The sequence below is a fragment of the Lissotriton vulgaris genome, chromosome 8, assembly GCF_964263255.1.
Source record: "Lissotriton vulgaris chromosome 8, aLisVul1.2, whole genome shotgun sequence".
Taxonomy (NCBI): Eukaryota; Metazoa; Chordata; class Amphibia; order Caudata; family Salamandridae; genus Lissotriton; species Lissotriton vulgaris.
The window spans coordinates 109,761,085-109,782,100 of NC_141696.1; the positions used below are offsets into that span (position 1 = coordinate 109,761,085).

General features: G+C 44.9%; 1 protein-coding gene and 1 non-coding gene across 2 annotated transcripts in view; one reads left to right on the forward strand and one right to left on the reverse strand.

Moving 5' to 3' along the window:
* INPPL1 (inositol polyphosphate phosphatase like 1) overlaps positions 1–21,016 on the forward strand; it is a 915,229-nt gene that overhangs the window by 116,996 nt on the left and 777,217 nt on the right. The window lies entirely within an intron of this gene.
* LOC147693561 (small Cajal body-specific RNA 14) lies at positions 17,220–17,354 on the reverse strand. The gene has a single exon (XR_015299662.1).

Here is a 21,016-nt window from a genome sequence, read left to right on the forward strand (position 1 = left end):
AACGGCGCCAAGTCGGCGCTTTAAAACCCCCCAATATTTACCCACTCATTCATTTATGCCCCGAAGCCGGATGTCTATCCACCCCTCTGCATTTCTCCTCCATCCGACAGGGCTATCACTCAGGCCGGGTTACAGACCCACGGGAAGCCCACTCTCCCCCGTTAATGGTCACACATGTTATTGCTTTCAAGAAGGCCCCCCCTCGCCGCCCCCATGTCTTCCTTCTGCACTACGTGCCTCACAGACTTGTGGGTATACCTACTTCTGCCACAGGAGCTGGCAGGGCAGTAACTACTCTCCACATACACAGAATATCACCGACATGTACATTTGCCTGACGTGCACACTGACATGATGGCTTGCTCGAGCACCCCCGCCCTCCTCGGCGCTGCAGGCATAAGTGTTCTCCACCTGTTGTGTGTACTGTACAGAAAGATGGGGTGCGGGTAGCGTTGGCAACTGACCCCTCTCACAGTATATTTGGGGGCTCCATCCCCGTTCTCTCCTCTCCTGCTTGTAGCGAGACCCCCTTAATTTAAGCCTTCCCGGTCTGTTCGATGTTCTAAATATTTTGTCTACTTGGCTACCATCAAACACACAATCGTCATGCTAATCAGGACTAAATTGTTACTCTGGATTATTATTGTTAAATTGTATGTCTCGCCCCATCTACCCCAAACGTTTTGGTATTTATATGCCTAATCCATTATTTTATATAGTTTGCGTTCCACTCCGATGTTTTTATATTTTTTATTGCCTGCTTGGGGTTTCAGTATGGGATCATAGTGGGCAGGCCCATTCCTAGAAGGAGATGGTGAATGGTCTTTTCTTTTTGCACGTTATTTATGGTCTGGTGGACGTTGTACAGGTAGGGTTTTTTATTTATTTATTTATTAGTTATCACTTTAATATGGCGCAAACTTTACCCACAGGTATCAGAGTGCTTTAAATCAGCATGCTTATAACAAGCAAGACTAGCACTCTATATTACTGCCAACTTAGCTTAGCATAAGCAACAGCTAACCATTCACAAACAATGTTTATATACCAATTGCAAATTAAAGAAAAAAAATTAATGCAAAGCGTTGTCATTTACAATGCCAGTAACTCAAACTTTAATGCTGCGAGACCTATTGCATTGCAAATGCTTGTTTTCGTAAGGTGGCAGCTACTACAATTGCCACAGGGATGGTGTCCTTTGATTCCCTGTAACCTGGGTTGTTGGTTGGGTTTATTAGATGGTCTGGTGTGTACTAGGATGTCCTTAAGATTTTTACCTCTCCTGTGGGCAAATAATGGTTTCTCTAGGTCTAGGGTCCCGCTGGTTAGTATTCTCCAATGCTTATTAACCATCTTAGACACTTGGTTCGAGTGCGAGCTGTATGTGGTGATACATACTGATCTTGCTTCAGTATTGTCTCTAGGGACTCTGTCCTCCAACAGAGCTTCACAGTTGTTATTCCGTGCCCTCTTCATTGCTGAGTTGATTACTTTGTCGGGGTAATGTCTCTCTTTCAGTTTCTTTTTGAGGTCTTTGGCCTGCGCTTTGTATTTGTTTATATCGCTGCAGTTGCGGCGTAGGCGAAGAAACTGCCCATATGGCAAGTTTTCTCTCAGATGACGCGGTGGAAACTGTTGAAGCGTAGTAAGCAGTTCCTTGCGGTAGGTTTTAAATGAGTCTCTGTTTTAAGGTAACCTGAGTCATGGTAAATGTTGAGGTCGAGGAAGACCATGGATTCGTTGGACATGGAGTGAGTGAATTTCAGGTACGCATTTTGATTGTTTAGCCAAACTTGAAAGTCAATGACTGATTGGCTGTTTCCTTCCCAGATAACTAAGACGTCGTCTATGTATCTTTTCCACGTTTGGATTTTGTTTCTGAAAGGGTTGTCCGGGTGGAGGATCTTAGTGGTCTCTAGGTGGTGCACATACAGTCCCGCCAGGCTCAGCGCGAAAGTGCTGCCCATGCTGGTACCGTGGCATTGTAGGTACAGAGTGCCCTCGTACTTAAAGAAGTTCTTTGTTAAAGCAGTAGAGATGCACTCCATTACAACCCCACGTGGGGTTTGATATTTCCATGTGGTTGAATGTAGTAATTCCTCAATGATGAGGAGAGTCTCGTCGTGGGGCAGGCTGGTGTAGAGGCTCTCCACATCCAAACTCAGCAGTATCTGTGAGTCAGGGTCAAATGGGAGGTCCTTAACTAACTGGAGGAAAGATTTTGTGTCCTTCAAGTAGGTATCCGTGGCCTGGACCCCTCGGGAGCAGCCCAAAATCAGCAGCCTTTTTTAGGATGGGGCCAAGGACCCCGTCGAGGCAGGAACAAGAAGGGGAACAACGTGACCTGGCAACCAGAGGACGAAACAGACCCCAGGGTATACCCCATCCCTGTGGCAATTGTAGTAGCTGCCACCTTACGAAAAAAAGCCTGGATCTCACCTTTAGAAATGGAAGCAAGTGGGAACAACGCAATTTTACAAATTGCAGCAGTAAGAACGTGGTGTACCTCATTACTTGTCCCTGCGGGTTAGAATACGTGGGCATGATCACCAGACCTGTGAAAGTGAGGACTAACGAACACAAGAGGAATGTGAGATGTAGAAAATCCACAAGAAGATGGCAGCACATTATCTGGAGAGGCAGCACTGTGTCAATGAGCTACTTTGGACCATTATTGAACAGTTACCCTCTGAAACAGGCCTTTTTGAAAAGGAACAAAGATGGGTTTTCCGTTTGGGCACAGACACAGAAGGCCTCAATGATGCCATACCATGGGGCCAACTGCGATAACATAAAAACCTTCTTGAGGTACCTGTGAACCTATGTGACCCTCTGCATCCTCTGTCTCACAGATCTGATAAGTCTGTTCTTCTCCCAAGAAATACCATGATCACTGGTATTTGGCTTAGGTTCATGTTAAAATAGCCATATTGCGCAATGACCAGCTGACTTTGGCTTTTTCCTACTCTCCATAGCCATTTGCTTAATTAATAGCACTCACGGGTGCTTCTTGGGCAGTAGTCTTTATTATGTACCTTTACTTTCACATTTATGCCCATTAAAACCTTTAATTTCTTTTCACAACCGGAGCGCTCAAATTTCTGATCATGCTGAATGAAGCGTTTCACCAGTACTACAATAACTAACTTGCCGATCCACCGTACCAACCGTGCATGTGCAACAGACTAGTCTTTGACCAGGGCGCTTGCGCAATAGAACGCCGTTTACTGAGCATGTGCCAGAAACGAACACTGTTCAATGGTGCGTTATCGGCGAACGATAAGCATAACAGCCCATGTTTGGGAGTACATCCGCCTCAAAAACAACCCGCTAATTGGTAATTTATAGGATACACCAGGGTATATAAAGCACAAGCCCTCCTCACAACGGCACAACCATCGTTGAGGGGAAGAGGGCAGATCGTCTCCTGAAAAACCGTGAGTTACCAGCATATCAGACATAAAGGAAGGGTTACCAGTGGATGTAAGTAGCGGATCCTAAACAAGGTTTTATCATGCCCACAGATGACTGAACTTAGCATGATGGAACCCCCAATAATGCGCTAATGGCTCATGAGGCAATGTAACCTAAAACACTAAGTAAGACAATGTCTACCTTGTTGTTTTTCATCCACATACTTCAAGGAACTTTTGGAACAATTACCAAATCCAACATGTGTGTTATGTATGTGTTTTTATATGTGTGTCCTTGTCCCCTTTTTTGTCACTTTTATCTACAGGGTGTACGATCTTTGGAGGAAATCTGCCAACCCTATATATATGCATATTCTTTGTCCTTAAGGTCATTGACACCTATATGACAGTCACAACTGCATAATGAGAAAGGTATTGATTACGTCCTTCTCTCCCTCCAGGTCTTGAAAAAAACGCCAAATGGGCGCATGTGTTGAACTACAATTTAGGTACATAACACCTATAGTTCACGTCACAATTTTTGTATAATACACTTTTACATCTACATCCATGTGAGTAAGGTGGGGATCTTTGTGCATTTCCCGTCCTGAAGAAGGAGTTTCGCACTCCGAAACATGTTCATGTCGACGCACAAAAGAGGTTAATGTACATAATTATACACCAGTAACTTCACACTGCACCCTTTTTAATAATGCCAGCCGAGGGCTTAATTAAAGTCTTTTTTACCCCACGAGCCAGGTATTTTTTAAGTATCACTTTCACCACTCCACCACTCACATTTAAGTACCCCACACGCATTCACACATAGTCCACAGAAAGTGCTCCCACGTAGTCGTTGGTCGTAGCACGCCGCATCCCGTAGAGGGGTGCGAAGACCCCGATGATGAAGCATGACATCCTAAAGTATTACCACCACCTGGTTTCCACAATGAGAAACTATCATTAATGTGGTCTCTAAGTGTTCTATTAATCGCTGTTTTGTGCAAACAGTGATCTACGATGTCCGTTTTTTCGTGAATTTCTCGTGACATAGTATTATGAATCTGATGTGAGAGTTAAACTAATGATCATCATGCTGTTATCCGTGACGCCTGTTAACTGCTATGGGTGCTTGCGTTTACTGAAGTTGTGAAAGGTTGCTCTCTGTTGTTAAAGAGAACGGTGATTTGCAGTAAAAAATTAGCTAGCTATCGCGCCAAGAATTTTCAATTCTATTAAGGACACGGAGGCGAGGATTATGCTTCTCTTTCTTTTTAATGCTACACACAGCAGCCAAAGAAATCTTTGTATTTCAAAAACAAACTACATTTCCCATGATGCAAAACACTACATCACTTCCTGTATTAGTCCATAAGACCTAGGCAATACCGGATATCCTCCTCTTTCTTTGCTTCAAACATAAGTCCATAAATAACAAGTCCAACATAAACATCCTCCAACATGGAAGAACAGCCAACTGGAAAGAATCCTTTCAACTGGAAACCTATTCAGTCCATCTTCCTCTCAGAACCTGGAAGAATGAGAAAAAAATGTGCCCGTAAAATCTGCAAAGACAGACTATAATCATGGGAGGGCAAGATATTACAATACATGTAATATAATCGGGTGGGATAATCCTCGCCTCCGTGTCCTTAATAGAATTAAAAATTCTTGGCGCAATAACTAGCTAATTTTTTATTCCATTACAGGACCGGAGGCTTTGCATTATGCTAGTTTAACGCTCTTGAAACTCTACAGAGGAAATATTACCCCCCGGTTTATAATAAAAATATTTAAAAGTTGATTCTGAGGACCAATCCGCTGAATGCATAATGTCCTGAACAGTACAACCTAACATAAAACTCTTAGAGGCCATGTTACAACGTACAGAGTGGGCCCCAAACACCTGGGTATTAATACCCGCCTCCTGCATAACATATTTCAACCATCTGGCTATCGTAGCTGCAGTAACAGGTTTGAATGGTTTCTGCAAAGCAATAAATAACTGCGTAACATCTATAGGTCGAAAAGACCTTGTACACTCCTCGTAGACCTTAAGACATTGCACCACACAAAGTTTTGCATTGCTTGGGAAAGCATGATAGTCAACACTTCTAGACATTGTCTTAGTCCTGGCAGTAATGTTAAAAGAAACTCCCTCTGGAGTAAACACTCTACCTGTAATGTCCAAGGCTTTGACGTCCGATGACCGTCGACATGCTGCAAGACATAACAGCATAGCCAACTTGGCTGAAAGTTGTTTCCTGGATAACAAATCATTTTGAGGCCAACTATTGAACAGTGAAAGAACTAGAGAGACATCCCCTAGAGAAGTATATTTGGGTTTGTGCAGATTCGCTACCCTGATCCCTTTCAGAAGTTTGCACACAACCAGATGCATCCCCACAGGGTTACCCTCAATTTGAGAGTGACCCGCCGAAATCGTGGAACGAAAATTGTTAACTGAACGATATGCTAAATTGTCTGAAGCTTTCATGGAAAGGAAGTTCACAATGCAGGGTAATCCTGCCCCCACGGGATCCACGTGTTGTTCCACGCCCCAACGAACCCAGCCTTTCCAGGCTGAAGCGTATCTCTTTCTGGTGGAAGGGGCCCAGGCTTGGTCGATAAAGGGTGAAGCCTGTTCCGAAAATTCTGGCATTTGCCAACATTTCCGGAAAGTCTCCAGGCCATCAGAGACAGATCCCCCGACTCTACCATTGGATGCATCTCTCCATGAGGGCCCTGGAGTATCATCGGTGATTCCAGGATCTTCCTGGGAAGGTCGCAACTGACTTCCAGGAGACTCGGAAACCAAGGCTGCGATTTCCAGAGCGGGGTCACTAAGATCACCTCCGCCCTCTGACGCACTATTCGTGAGTACACTCGAGGAATCAATAAGAATGTTGGAAATGCATTAATTCAGGGACTGGGACCAGTCCTGCGTTAAAGCATCCGTCGCCAGAGCCAACGGGTCCGGTCTCCAACTGAAGAACCAAGACATCTGCCGATTCAACCTGGAAGCCAAAAGGTTGATCCATTGGACTACCCGCGATTGGAGATGCCAATCGCTGTAATCTCTGAGGTGACGTGAGTGCCAGTCCGCCACCACATTCGACTGACCTGGAATATACTCGGCTATGACCGATATCTGCTGACTTCGGCAATAGTGCCAAAAGTCCTTTGCTATCTCTACTAACATGGAGGATCTTGTACGTCTCAGTTTGTTGATGTAGCGTACTGCCGAGACGTTGTCCATCCTCAGAAGGATGCAACATGACACGTTCTTGGGTGACAACATGACACGTTCTTGGGTGACAGAGTCTTGATCGCGAATGAGCCGGCGAGAAGCTCTAAGCAGTTTATATGGAGATCTAACCTCTGAAGGGACCACCGTCCTCCCGTGGAAATATTTCCGTAACGCGCTCCCCAACCCCAACGGCTGGCGTCTGACTCGATGACTACCTCTGGAATGGAGCCGAAGATGGCTCCAACCGTTCCATGCCTCGAAGTGGCCTAGCCACCACTGAAGCTCCTGACGGACCTCTGAGGACAGAGGAACCAGGTCCGTGTACGAGAGACCCTACTGCAGATGTTGAATCTTCAATCTCTGAAGGGCCCGGTAATAAAGAGGACCCGGGAAGATCGCTTGAATGGATGACGCCAGGAGGCCCACCATCCTGGCAATACCTCTCAGCGAGACAGTCTGTTTGGACAACAGGGCGCGCAATTCCTTCCGTATGTCGCACAATTTGGACCTGGGAAGACTCAAGCTGAGCCGCTTGAGAATCTATCACAAAGCCCAGAAAATCTATCATTTGGGTCGGGCAGAGGACGGATTTGGTCTCGTTGACCACAAATCCGAGATTTTTGCAGCGTAGCAATGGTCATTCGCAGGTACTTCCTCGCCATGTCCTGTGTTTGCGCCATGATCAGTAAATAGTCTAAATACACTATCATGGAATCCCCTGCTCCCTGAGGTAGGATACTACAGGCTTCAACACCTTGGTGAAACACCATGGAGCTGACGAGAGACCGAAAGGAAGGACCAAATATTTGTACCACCGGTCTCTCCACTGGAACTGCAAGAACCTCCGATGTGGAGGAAATATCGGCACAGATAGATAGGCATCCTTCAGATCCAGACGGACCATCCAGTCCCCCTGCTGAAGAAGATCTGCCAAAAGATGAATACCTTCCATCATGAAATGTTTGTAAACAATGTAACCATTGAAATCTTTCAAGTTGAGTACCAACCTGTAACCGCCACCTTTCTTCTGAACCAGAAAAATATTGCTGCAGAACCGCGAGGGCCCTCGTCGCAGAGCGCTATCGCATGTTTCTGCAGCAATTCTCCTATTTCGGATTCGATGAAAACGCACTTTGTCTGGGAAAAAGACAGCTGCCTGCGGAACCTGTCCTGAACTGGGACCTGAAAGAAATCTAGATGAAACAGTTTCTAAAATCCAAGCATCTTGAGACAATTGAACCCAATTTTGAAAGAAGTAACGAATACGACCCCCCAGAGGGAGTGGGAAAATATCTGGAGCACTCACCTGATGATTCTGTGGCCTGGAAGCCACCACAGTAGGCTCCCCTGTTGAACCGCCGCTTATTGAAGCGCTGCCTGTTAGGGTAGAATGTTCCCCCTCGGGTGGAATCCCAATCGCCTCTACCACGGCCAAAGTCGCCTCTCTGGGGACCTTGAAAAGACTGACAGCCAAATGAGCGTCCCCGGCCTTGTTAAAAACACCAGCCTGAAGGGCTCGCTTTATGCCTGACTGGGCCTTATCGAGAGTTGTGAAGGTACCTACGTATTTCGCCACATCCTTCACAAAACGCTCACCGAATAAATTGCCGTCTGCCAGGAGACCTGGTTCTGCTGCTGCAATTTCAGTGAGGTCTGAGTCCATCCTCATGAGGAGGGACTTACGGCGCTCAGTTGAAATAGCGCAGTTAGCGTTGCCCAAGAGGCATTTCGCCCTCTGGGTCCAACCAGCCAGAACATGAGGATCCATTGCCGCACCTGATTCCTGTGCCTCCAAGGCAATCTCCAAAATTTTGGTCAGGGGCCCCACAACATCTAGGACCTTGTCCTGGCATCCCCTACATGCATGGTCGATGCCCTTCTTAGGGTCCTTTGCAATTTTTGAGGAAGGTCAACATGCTAGAGTCAATGTCAGGGGTCTCTGCAACCTTATCAGCAATATCCAGCCTAGGGCACTCAGACCTGAGTCTATTCCTGACTTCTTTATCAAAGCTTTTTCGGAGATTGTCATGGATATAGACAGCGACCTCCGGTGCTGGTAGCCAATCGGATGACCTGGGGTGAACAATGTCTGCCGGGTTGAAGGTAAAGGGGGTGGACGCAGGCGGAGTGGGTTCTCGTTCATAGATTTCTTAGCTTTCTTTCTGGGAGGAGACTCATCAGGGGAGTCAGTGGTTGTGATGTCCGTGTCCAGAGCCATGGACTTACCGGGTCCAGGGCAGCAGGGAGGGCAAGGAATATGAATGAGGCCAAGAGTCCGATTGCGAATCAGAAGGCGCACTGTCCTTCTTAGGCTTCGTATGGTAAGTAAACCCATGGCGCTTGGCGAATTTCTCCAACTGTTTAGTGATAGGCTTTAGCGCAGTTGCCAAGGCTTGTTGAACAGTTCCCGGAACTGCCTTTTCTAGGGCCTTATTGACAGAGTCCTGGACCGAGGCGTCCAGGGCCTCAACAATATTATCCTCAATGGAAGGGGCAGCCACTTCCTCTTCATAGGTCTCATCCTCTTCATAGGTAACCCAATCATCCATGGTATCTCCAAATTTGTACATGGACTTACTCATAAGGGTAAGGAAAGTATCTAGAGAGGAGAAAATGGGGGAGCTAACCCACAGCACTACACAATCACCAGGTACCTAGCTCCTCAGCCAAAGGCTGTAGTCAGGTTCTTGCAGCCCACAGGACGTAAACTGGAGCAAAGAGCAATAAATAATACACAGGAGGTGTGCTCCCTCCAGGCCCAGCGTTTTTTTACAGCTTGCCAAGCGTGAGGAGTCAGCTCATGGAATAATCTGAAGTGGAGTGGGGAAAAAACCTAGCAAAAACGGGCAGTAGCGACATCCGTAGCCCAATCCTACAAAAAACAAGCCCAAAAAGGGAAAGCTCCTAGCGCTTCCGGCCAATGAGGGGGCCCTCCGCGCTCTAATAATTGTCCCCCGCCGTCGGCGGGTCGGTACCGGTGAATACAGTGCACAATAATGCAAATATGCCCCCAGCAGCAAACGCTGCAATCCGCCTCCCGGGTGAAAACCTGCTCCGGCCGCCTAATACCGAAGACACGCTCCTCCCGTCAACCGAGGGAGACGCGTCTGAGGAGCTCAGCGCGAGATCGCGCTATTCGCACCCTGGGTCCTACAGACTCGTCGGCAATGCTCGCGTACACCCCCGATGACAGCGGGGTGGCGCGGCAGCCAGAGACGTCTGGACAACTCAATTACAAATGCCGAGACAATGCATAACAGTGCAAACAAAGGGTGAGGACAGTGAAAACTCAAGGAAATAAGCATAGGCAAATGCGCAAATTAGCATGACATATACCAGCCGTCATTAATCATTATCACAGTAAACAAAAGGCACTTAACTGACTGCGTGAGCAGCAAAGAAAGAGGAGGATATCCAATATTGCCTAGGTCTTATGGACTAATACAGGAAGTGATGTAGTGTTTTGCATCATGGGAAATGTAGTTTGTTTTTGATATACAAAGATTTCATTGGCTGCTGTGTGTAGCATTAAAAAGAAAGAGAAGCATAATACGAAGCCTCCGGTCCTGTAATAGAATTCGGAGTTGCCGCGTTTCTCTGGTGACACAATATAACGAGTCTAAAGTGAGGGTTAAACGTGACGTGCATAGATTCCTACGGGCGCTCGCGCTTTATCAACATACCAGGAGTATAATACAAGAATTGCAAAGTTCGGCCCTTGACACTTACTGATGTCTTGAGCGTGCCGCGTTTCTATCCTTCTCATATCGGGTTTGCGAGTGCCGGAGCTTGTTGTCAGTTAAAAGCGTGTGTGTGCGTCATTGCGTAATCCTCGTGACCGTGAATGTTAGGATGGTTCATGGCGTGTGGACCAATAAAGATCGAAAATTTTTAAAACTTAGTCGCCGAAACACAATTTAAAACAAGCGTGTCCCGGATGTTACGTTGTTAAGCTCATAACAATACAATGATCATGCTATTAACTAGCTCGCTGAAACGTCCTGCTGTTGTTAACAAATCCAGCTATTATGGAAAAATGTATTAATGTGGATGTTTCCAAATAAAACCATGTTGGATAAAATGCATTTCAAAATGTCTCGAAATATACATGATTACAAGATAAATTGCCAGCCGTCCAGTCCGGTGGGTACCTCCTCACTAAGATGTCTGTTTGCTGTCACATGAATCAAACCATTAATCATACGTAACATTGAAATTCTACCCTCTCATTCAGTCCATTAGGTTTTAGGGTATTTAAATAATAAATCAGCAGTTTATACTTGTGCCCAGGGAGACACCCTCAAAGATTTGGGGGTGCTACTTGAGTGACTTATGACAGTCCACCACATGGCGCTGTTGACTTTCTAATTTGGAGACGTGCACAACGAAAGTGTATAATGGCTCAATATGCATTAAAATGAATAATACCTGCCTCCTACACCATTCTAATAGCTTTTGGGTGGCCTCCAGTAGTCTGAACTGTCATATTTGTATGGGTGTGATGGTTAGTAGTTGTGTTGGTACTTTCATTGGCAGAGCTTGCAGGGCCAATATGTGGTGAACCTGCAATGGCCTCACGAGAAGTGCCCTGGCACTTAATTTTATTATTTATTTATTTTTCACGTTAAGTACTGAACCTGACCCTTTACTTATGGTGGCCCTGCTTCACCTCTCATAATCCTATATACGCCATGCTTCATGTTCTTTCAGTTCTTTCAGTTAGTCAGGTATAGCTGGTGGCTGTCTACTTCTGGTAGCTGTGCTTTCTTCTCTCAGTCAAAACAAAGAATAAAGACCTTGTGTATGTTATTCAATTCAATGTTTCAAAAATGACCAGAGATAATTAATTATTTGGTTATACAAATTGATTCATTTAATACGTTTAACAGGTACTCCACTTTGCACATTTAGATCTCAGGAACCCACTTGGCAATCCTTTGAACATTTGATTATTAATTATTTCTTTGTAATATGTAACCCACTCTATGGTGAATGGTTTTTGTCACAAATTTCTCCCATGTTCAGTTATGTTTATCAGTGTTTTGTCTACTTTAAGTGACGCATCGTTTCAGTACTATTATTATGGAGCTGTATTAATGTTTTTAAAAAAATGCAATGCAAAATAACTGTTGAACATATTGAATGATTCAAATTGTAAGATCAATGAATTAATTGTCTTTGGTAATACTGGAAACCTTGAATTGAATGGCATGCGCGCAAGGTCTTTTTAGTTTCCAGTGGTCCAACCTCCTGTTTTTTAAGGACCCACCTCTTTTCTCTCCTTTTACAGTAGGTATACCATCATCTATCGGTCAGGCAGTCTCAGTAGACCTCCCCTTGTTGTAGAAGTGCTTAGCTAAATGCCCTAACAGTTAAACATCCACTAAAAAATTCACTAGTTCTCCCTTCATTTCTTTGATCTTCCTGTGGCCAGGTCGTTGTGACTCACTGACCAGGATTCCTAGGTGCTGGCTCGTCTGCCTGGGCTGGCACCTACATTGGATCGGCTTGTAAATTGTGTGTAGCAGCTGTTTGAACAACTGGCAAGTTAAATGCCCATGCCTCTGAAAGTTGGGCGGTTGAGACAAAAGTAGTCCTATGTCTGAGCGCTTCTAATATGCGATTTATACTGTTCCAATCCACATTAATATTTAAGTTGAAATGATAATTCAGAAAATGTCTAAATTTTTCAATAGGCCAGGCTTCCTCTTTAATATACTGAATGTCCTCTGATCACTGTGGCAGATTTATAAAATAAATGTCTCTCTTCTGGCTTAAAGTGTCGGGTTTAGAAACCCATAGATCAACACATATATTTGCTAAGTCCTTGTAAGATCTGCACTGCACCAATGGTCAATGTACCGATGCGATCTGAGCTGAAAGAGAAAGACATTCAGAAGGATATCTCTTTGACAGTGGTTGTGAGAAGTGCATTTGTCATAAGATACTTAGACCCCGATTACAAGTCGGTTTGATAATTCATATTATCTTTTCCCAGTAATTACCAGATGCAGTTAAGTCCGCACCCCTGCAATTGTCCCCATATATTAATCAGGAGGTCAAAGATGATATTTACCAAGGAAAATACCAAAGCATGCTGATTTTGTGCGGAAAGCACCAACATCCTCATGTTATGCCCCATTTGAAACTAATAATTGGTGATTATTGTTGCAGTCTTTAAATTCCAAAACCTGGGGCATTTGATTTTAACAGGTGTAGTATTGGTATCCAAGGCCAATGCTCCTGTAATTATGACTTTAGCTAGATCAAGAGTGTACTGGGCTGGAGAGACACTGTGCATGTAGAGCATGGGCAATTCTAATGTTGTTAAATGAATATGCTTTGCTTGAGTCCACAGGAAGATAAGTATGATAACATTCATATGTGGACCATGCTGTGAGTTTGGTGGAGCTTGTGAGTATGGGGAAAGGCCCTTGAGTGAACATACTCTACAGAAGAGCAAGGGACGCACAGGTTTGATAGCTTCTCATGAGATTTCCAGCACTTGGCTTTCACATGACAATCACGAACATTCTTGGCGCTGTAGTCATTGAACGAATAAGACTAACACACCTGATAGCAATTATTTGAAAGTGGAAAGTCCAGCACTGCAGACCTAGTATCTCCATTGATAGGAAATGATAAGGCCACCATGTGTGGGAGGACGACGTAGGCCTCATGTTATAAGGTTACTTTCAAACTTCACTTGTCTTTTGGCAAACTGCATGAAGCATGCCGGGGCGTGTAGTTTCACTTACGCTTTATAAAGATGAGCCTACAAAGCACGAGTAAAATTCAGGACTGGCTAAAAATTACCTTCATGACGTCTATTGGCAGCAGCTCAGTTGGGGGTGGGTTCCTGGAACATTTAACTACAGTGGCGGCTGCTATCAGGGAAAAGTGGAGCGGCAGCATGGGGGACAATAACAAAAAAAAATTTGAAAACTACCTGCCCACCTGGCATATACTCAGACGGCAACAGTTGAGCCCCTGTCGCAGGGGCTCAACTCTTGTATGGGTGAGTTGAAATGGTTATGTGGTCAAATTGGATGGGAACACCAGGGATTACTGCTGAACATACCAGTGGTGGCTATACATAAATAACTACGGTTGCCTTTGACAGAATGGCTGGCTTTAGCATACTCAAGCTGAAACACAGACTAGTTTTTCCCCATCCTCAGGAGCATTTTGGAAAAAATTTGATTGGCATATACTCAGACGGCAACAGTTGAGCCCCTGTCGCAGAGGCTCAACTCTTGTATGGGTGAGTTGAAATGGTTATGTGGTCAAATTGGAAGGGAACACCAGGCATTACTGCTGAACATGTCACAAAAAATAAAGACTGGTGGCGGTCTATATTAAACCCTGAAGACTGAGCAAGAAAAATATATAGAGGCAAATGTGTGAGTGTTAGAACATACAAGTGTATGAATAAGAGGAAAAGAATCCCATCAGCCCACCCATATGGCGGAACCTCATCATCTGGGATTAAGTAAGGTCATGGTCCAGATAAGGAGACACACCTGATAATCTTGTGTGTGTTTATCTCCAATTCTCCAAGACCGCCCGAGATGGATCCGACCCAAAGTACTATGCGTGGGGGTAATGGTGTGGGAAAACAAATTTGCAGTGAAGAAAAGTATGAACAAAAAGCAAAAAACAAGTGCTAGTTAAAATTGACTACCATGATGTAGGGAAATCTTTATTAAAGGTAAATCATGGTGTCAAGATTAAAAGAGAAAGTGTATAACAGTCTGAAATAATGACTGTCCTATATAGTTGGTATCATGGTCAACATGTTTCTGCCATGCAGGGGCATCTCCCCTACCAGGCTTTCATCAGGACCAATTAGGATACACTACTGCAATAACGTACTTGAGACCAAAATTGAATCAAATTAATTGTTACCAAATTATAATACTGGATATTGTGCCGCCCGTAAGTTACTCACTGCGCCGGTACTCCCAGTTTTTCAAAGGATTCTTTCCTGAAAGAAATTCAAAACACATATCTAACCGTATCTAACACAAACACAACGTGCCTACTATTCAAAACAAGTTAGTTGCGCTTCACAGTCTACCTTAACAGTGATAGTGGATAACATTAATTTAAAGAAAAATAACTTTTACTCACCCAAAGATTCTTGGGAGTAAACCTCACCTCTCCTGGCCACAGCTCAGGAAATGGAGGCCCCGCTCTTTATTAGTGGAAAGAAATTTTATGTATATAAAGGTTATCCTAAGAAGTAGAACCCTTCATGTAAATTAACCACTAAGTGTGCTTCCACGGGACAGCACATAGATAACATTGGTATTGAGTCACTTCTAATTAGGAGGTGGCCGAAAAATTTCAGGGCAATTGTCAAAAAACAAGTGTATATATCCAAACACTCAATATTAGTGAAACAGTGTTTTATCATTCACTGAATTGAAAAAATAGAACCCATTCACTGAGAGCCTGATTTACTAATTGTAATCTTACAGGTTATTTGAATGGTTCCTCTATGTTTTAAGTAATCCTGGCCCAAAATAAAATATCAGAAGCAAAGAAAAGAGCATGGAAATGCATTGCGCTGTTGCTCCTTACCTGTCCGTCGGTACCTCTGGCCTTGTCCTGAGGCTCGGGGGGAGGTACCGACTGGACCAAGTTTCTTAGTTAATATATCCACTATTGACCAATCGTCAGGCCATGCTAGCTCATGTGATATGGGGACCCTGTTGGAAACTGCTGTTATTAGGGAGTTAACTATGAGTGGGACAAACCGATGCTTGTTGTTGGCCCTTTGAAAGCCAATCAGGTATCAGTTTCAATGTTCCAAAATCAGGCTAGAGTTTGAATGTTAATGAGGCCGGACTATTGTTCCTTCTCTACTGACTCACAATGTGAGAACGAAACCTTGCCTGTTGCCTATTCGTCTTCTAACAATTTTAATGTATCTCGAATACTAAATCCCTGTTCCGTTTATTGCACACGGGGTGGTTTATTTAACCACATCCATGCGGTGCAGTTTCCCGCTGTGTGCGGCAATTTGCGAAAAGCCGCGTTAGATGACGAGCTCAGCTCGTCATCCGCACACGACTACCGTGGCTGATGACAAGCTGAGCTCGTCATCAGCAGCGAAGGGGTTAAGAAAGTGTTCTTCATTGCTGGGACTTAGCTATTGGATGGGAACCCGAATTGAGCCCACTGATTTGCCTATGAGGAGTCAATGGGCTTTCATGTTAAGACATTCGTTGTGCACTATAGAAAGTAAACACATGTATACTTTACAGGCATTTTGATTGGATGTGAGCCCAAATCAGGGCTTCTGATTGGACAGGACTACATCAGTGTTATTTACCATTAAGACTTTTAATATGCGTTTTGCGTTAGATGTCTGAACTTCGTAGTTAACGTATTATCGCGCAGTTTTTATTTGGTCTTTAAATATAGTTTCCCCTCGGAACCTCCCCATCTGTGTTGTGTTACGCATTACTGCTGAACATACCAGTGGTGGCTATACATAAATAACGAAGGTTGCCTTTGAAGGAATGGCTGGCTTTACCATACTCCAGCTGAAACACAGACTAGTTTCTACCCATCCTCAGGAGCATTTTGGAAAAAATTTGATTTAAGGGTTCAGGGAACATATACAATACTCTTAAAAGAAATGTTGATACTATTGCCTTTAATACCAAGTGGCTTAAGTGTGAAGTTGAGACTATGCGTTTGCGTGTCTTAGCTGTTATGAGGTATACGCTCCAAAGACAAGGAGCTGAGGTGGCAAGATCATGCCGCAAGCCTGGCGCCCTGTGGTAGAAGGGACGTTTGTTGATTGTGAATAGGTGGAAGGAACTCTGAAACTTGGAGACCTTACAGGGTGGAGGAAGCCGGTTCGAGGACGAGGTTTTGAAGTTGGAAGTATTTTACTCACGCCTTTGGTAGCTGGGGCACAAAAAAATATTGCTTAAGGAGTTAAAAATAGAAATGCTTATTACTGATGACATTTTTTTTAGGTGGGCATAAATGTATTTTAATTTTAAATTAAGTTTTTTCTGTAATCCATGGTGGGTTTGCATGTGGCTGTTTGCGTAAATTAAAAGACATGTATTTCACTAATGGAAGGGCGTATTTTTGTGGTGTGGCACGTTACTTAAGATGTTGCAGTTCTGGACATCTCTGAAAGGCAATGGATGTTGAAGCTTGGGGGTAAATTGTCTGATTATAGAGAGTGAAAGGGACAATTAGTCTCATGTCGAACCGGCTAGCTAAAATTCCTAATGCTTTGTTTAGTTCAGTGAGACTATAGTGTAAATGCCTCTGAGGATATTTAAATGACGCAATAAATGGACATGGCCCTTGAAGGTAGTTATGCCAGAACCTAGAGCCTTTACGTCAAAGTGTGTGTTGCATGCTTTAAAAATGGTCTGCCCATCCTACTTCGCACGTGCGCGCACTGAAACCTTCGCACTGCTCCAGTCTGTACAAATGCGGTGGAAACGTGTTTGTTTTGTTTCCTTAGTATCACTAGACCTCGGTGCAAGTTCGCGCGGTAGTCCTCGCGCTGCCTTTAAAATGCTGTAGGGAGCCGTAGCACAGGCACCTGGGGGTCTCCGGGGGCCTGTCGGCAGTGGGCCCCTCGTTACTGTACGTGGCTGCCTCGGGGTCGCATGATATTACTGAAGCATGCAACCGTCAGGGAGGACACCCACGTTCTGAGGAGGAGCTCACGGCGCCGGGAATCGAACCGCGGGCTTCGGCGCCGTCGGCTGTCGTTTAACCCCCCACGCTACGTAACGTAGGCGCGCAGAGTCTGCTTTCTGGATAACTGGATGCTGCTGCTGCGGGTGAACGAGTCCATCCATACCGCCCCAGACACGTTTAAGATGCAAGTGCTGAAAGTCGCAGATGTCAGTCTGCGTGAATTCTGACTCGAATGCTGTCCAAAAATATGATAAAAGGCTGGCTGGCTCATACCTAAGAATTCACAGCGGACAGCATGGAAAGTCACTCATTAGAAGCACAATTTTTATTATTTTTGCGATTTTAAAAATACAGACCGGAAACACATTGTTTTCGGTCTGTATTTTTTAAAAAAAAGAAAACTGGGAGCCTTATTTAGTATACATGGAACCAAGTGGAGTTGGAGGACGAATACAGTGAACAATGATCAGAGTTTGTCTTTTGAATGGATTTTTTTGGCATTTAATAAATAATGTCATCTCTACCATTTATCATTCAAACTGCATTGTTCGTTGTGGTTCCCACAGATTTGTACTGTAATTTTGTCTTATCATACCAGCCTAATGTATTTGTACTTGAGCTAATGTTTTTGTTAGCTTCTTGTTTTTAAGTTTTTCCTTGCTTTAGCCTGTTTTTTTTACTTTATCTTTTTGCATATTGTAAAGGAGCCCTCCGTGTGAGATCTTAGTCTTTCTTTTATTTCCGTAATTGTTTTGTAATACTTCGTGTTCACTGGTGGATTTGGTTTGATCTTTGCATATGGCTCTACTGTGCAGGAATACATTTTTTAGCAGTAGAAGCTATCTGAGAACGTATAGCGAAACTATACTTTGCCAAACATTGAAAGAAGTCATCTCACACTCGAAGTAGAGGGCATAGACCCCTTCCCACAACAGGTCTTGACGTGGACCAAGTCATCCAGGAAGTCGAAGCGAAAGGACAAGAAGGCCAAGCAGGATTTATCCCAGTCCCGCCACTCTCTGCCTGAGAAGTCTCAAGGACATCAGGGTACCTCTCTGTCTCGCTCCTGGTTCCCTACTGAGGAGCTGATTCCGCAACTGATCTTGATGTACCCCAAGTTTCTAGGGACCTTGGCAATCTTTCAATGGATTGAGGCTTTTAAAAGGCCATATTGCACATCTTTGGCACTCTTCCAGCTCCCTCTGGTGCACCTTGATGCCCCAAAGACCCACAGAGGCCTTCAGTCGGGTTACTGCTGGCTTCTCCACTCTCTGAGCCATCTGCGCCTCTTGAACCCATCTTTGGTTCCACTCAGACACAGGATCCAACTTCTACTCCAGCACCTAAATCCACAACAGTCCCTTTGATTTTGACGCCAGCCCCCGTGCTACAGGTGCTGGAGAATGACCCTGCCCCAATAGTCCTTTCTGACTCTGAATTTCTCTGTCTGGACGGAGATCATGTCCTGAAGTCATATCGACTCACCTGGTCCCAGTCCAATCCGATTCAAACAGACCAGTGCTTTTGCCTCATTTCCAACTCGCCTTTGGAGATGATATTTGGGATGAAGGGTGAGTATATTCCCCTATGCGTTTATGATACTTTATACATAGACTTGAAGGAGGCCACTGGGTTGGACCTGCACCAGATAGTGGGTGGTTCTCTCCCTCTGAGCCATCAACGGAAAAGAGTGCATCCTTTTCCATGATAATGAGATGGGCAGCAGAGGTACTGGATTTACAATAGCCAACTATGGAAAACCAAACTAACATACTGACAGACGTTTCGCAGCCTGCACAAACCTCATCCAAAGCTCTACTTCCATTTATTAAAGCTCTGACTGACACATTTATGGGCATCCGTCCTAAGCTTTGTTTCTGTTCACTCGTACACAGGCTTGTTGTCATACGCTGCAAGCCAGCGCCAGGAGTCCCTCAATTTTTTGATGCAGCACTCTATGCCAGAAAGTTAGGTGGTTCAGGCTTCCACAAGTAGGATGTAACCCAATTTAGTCTCAGCAACTCTACCAGACAGAATTTTCAGACAAATTAGAAGCCTTTGGGAAGCAGAGGTTTTCCTCGGCCAGTTCAGCCCTCCAATTCAGTCAGTGTCGGCTCTTTGCTTGGCGAGATCTTACCAGAAGTCTCCATGGAAATTTGGGCCAACCTGTGTCAAACCATGCAGGATGGTCAGAATGGTGCAAAATGAATTGTGTCTGGACTGGACACTACAAACTGCTTGGGCAGAGGAGCTAACACTGGCATGGTGCTTTAGCGACATGCTTTGATGAGACCCACTGCCTTTTTTTTTGGGAACGTACAAACTTTCTGATGGGCCGGCTATTTGATGGATCTCGCTTGTTTGGCAAGAAGGATGATTCAGCACTGGAATGGTTTCAAGAAAGCCGGTGCATGGTATATTCAGTAGACCTTTCTAAACCTTGAGGGCGCGATCTTTAACAGTTTTTCCCCATTTGAGGCTTCTCCCATATAGTTGGTGTACTGCCAAAGCCAGGGTCCCCCACTCCTGCAATAGGCACCCCAGGCCTTTCGGGTGGAGGATTGGGATCGAGCAGACAACGTCCAGGCTACCATGGACAAGGAACTTCTCAGTACACTGCCACTACTGCAACAACCTCTAAACTGCTTTAGTTTGCCCATAGTGGCACACCCTCACTGTGAGGTATACATGCTCACATGTTTTCTCCGTTTTCAAAGTATAACATGCTATAGGGGGGTCCTTAAGATCATCCAACAAGGCTATGCCTTCCTTTCCTTTTCAACCTGCTGCATCTTCCACCCACATCGGATTATCTTTCACAGGAGCACCTGTCCCACTTTCTTCAAGAAGTGCAAGCTCTTTTGGCCAAAGGAGCCATAGCGGGGGTGGGGGTCCTGGCCCTGGAAACAAAAACTGCCTGTGACTGTCGCTATTTCCTCCTTCTGACGATGAAGGACCGAGGCATTTGTCCTATTTTAGATCTTAGCCCCCTGAATACTGTCTTGCTGAAGTACAAATTCAAGATGCTCACGCTGGCCCAGTTTCTGTCTGGATGGTAGCTTTGGACCTGCAGGACACTTAATTTCTTGCACCTGTCCCATAGTCCCTACAGACGCTGCTTGGGGTTTAAGGTTGGCTAGAAGCATTTTGAATTTGCTGTGCTCCCTTTCAGACTACCCAGTGCCCCTCGGGTGTTCATGAAGGCGATGGTCACCTCACACCTTCAGAAGTTGGGTATTCCAATTTTCCCATAACCCGATGACTAGTTTTGGGAGGTGGGTTTGCCACAGTTGGGCGTAGACCATCTCCAGATGACGGCAAACCTCCTGACATCATTTAGGTTCACTAGCAACATACCAAAGTCAGACTTAACTCCTTTGCAGAGGCTCCCTTTCATTTCAGGATTTCCCGTCAAGTGTGCCAGATAGCATACATGGGCTCTGGGGAGAAACCTGAATGCTCAACACCAGGGGAACCTGTCAAATTCTACACAGGTTTCTGGATAGACTGCAAAAGACTTGCAGTTTTGGATCAACCGCAGTTGGACCGGCAATAGACCCCTCACCCTGTCCCACCAAGAGCTGACTGCGGTGATGGCTGCATTAATGCTAGGCTGGGAAGGTCATCTGAGAGAGGCAGAGATCAGAGGACTCTGGTCTGCAACGGAGGC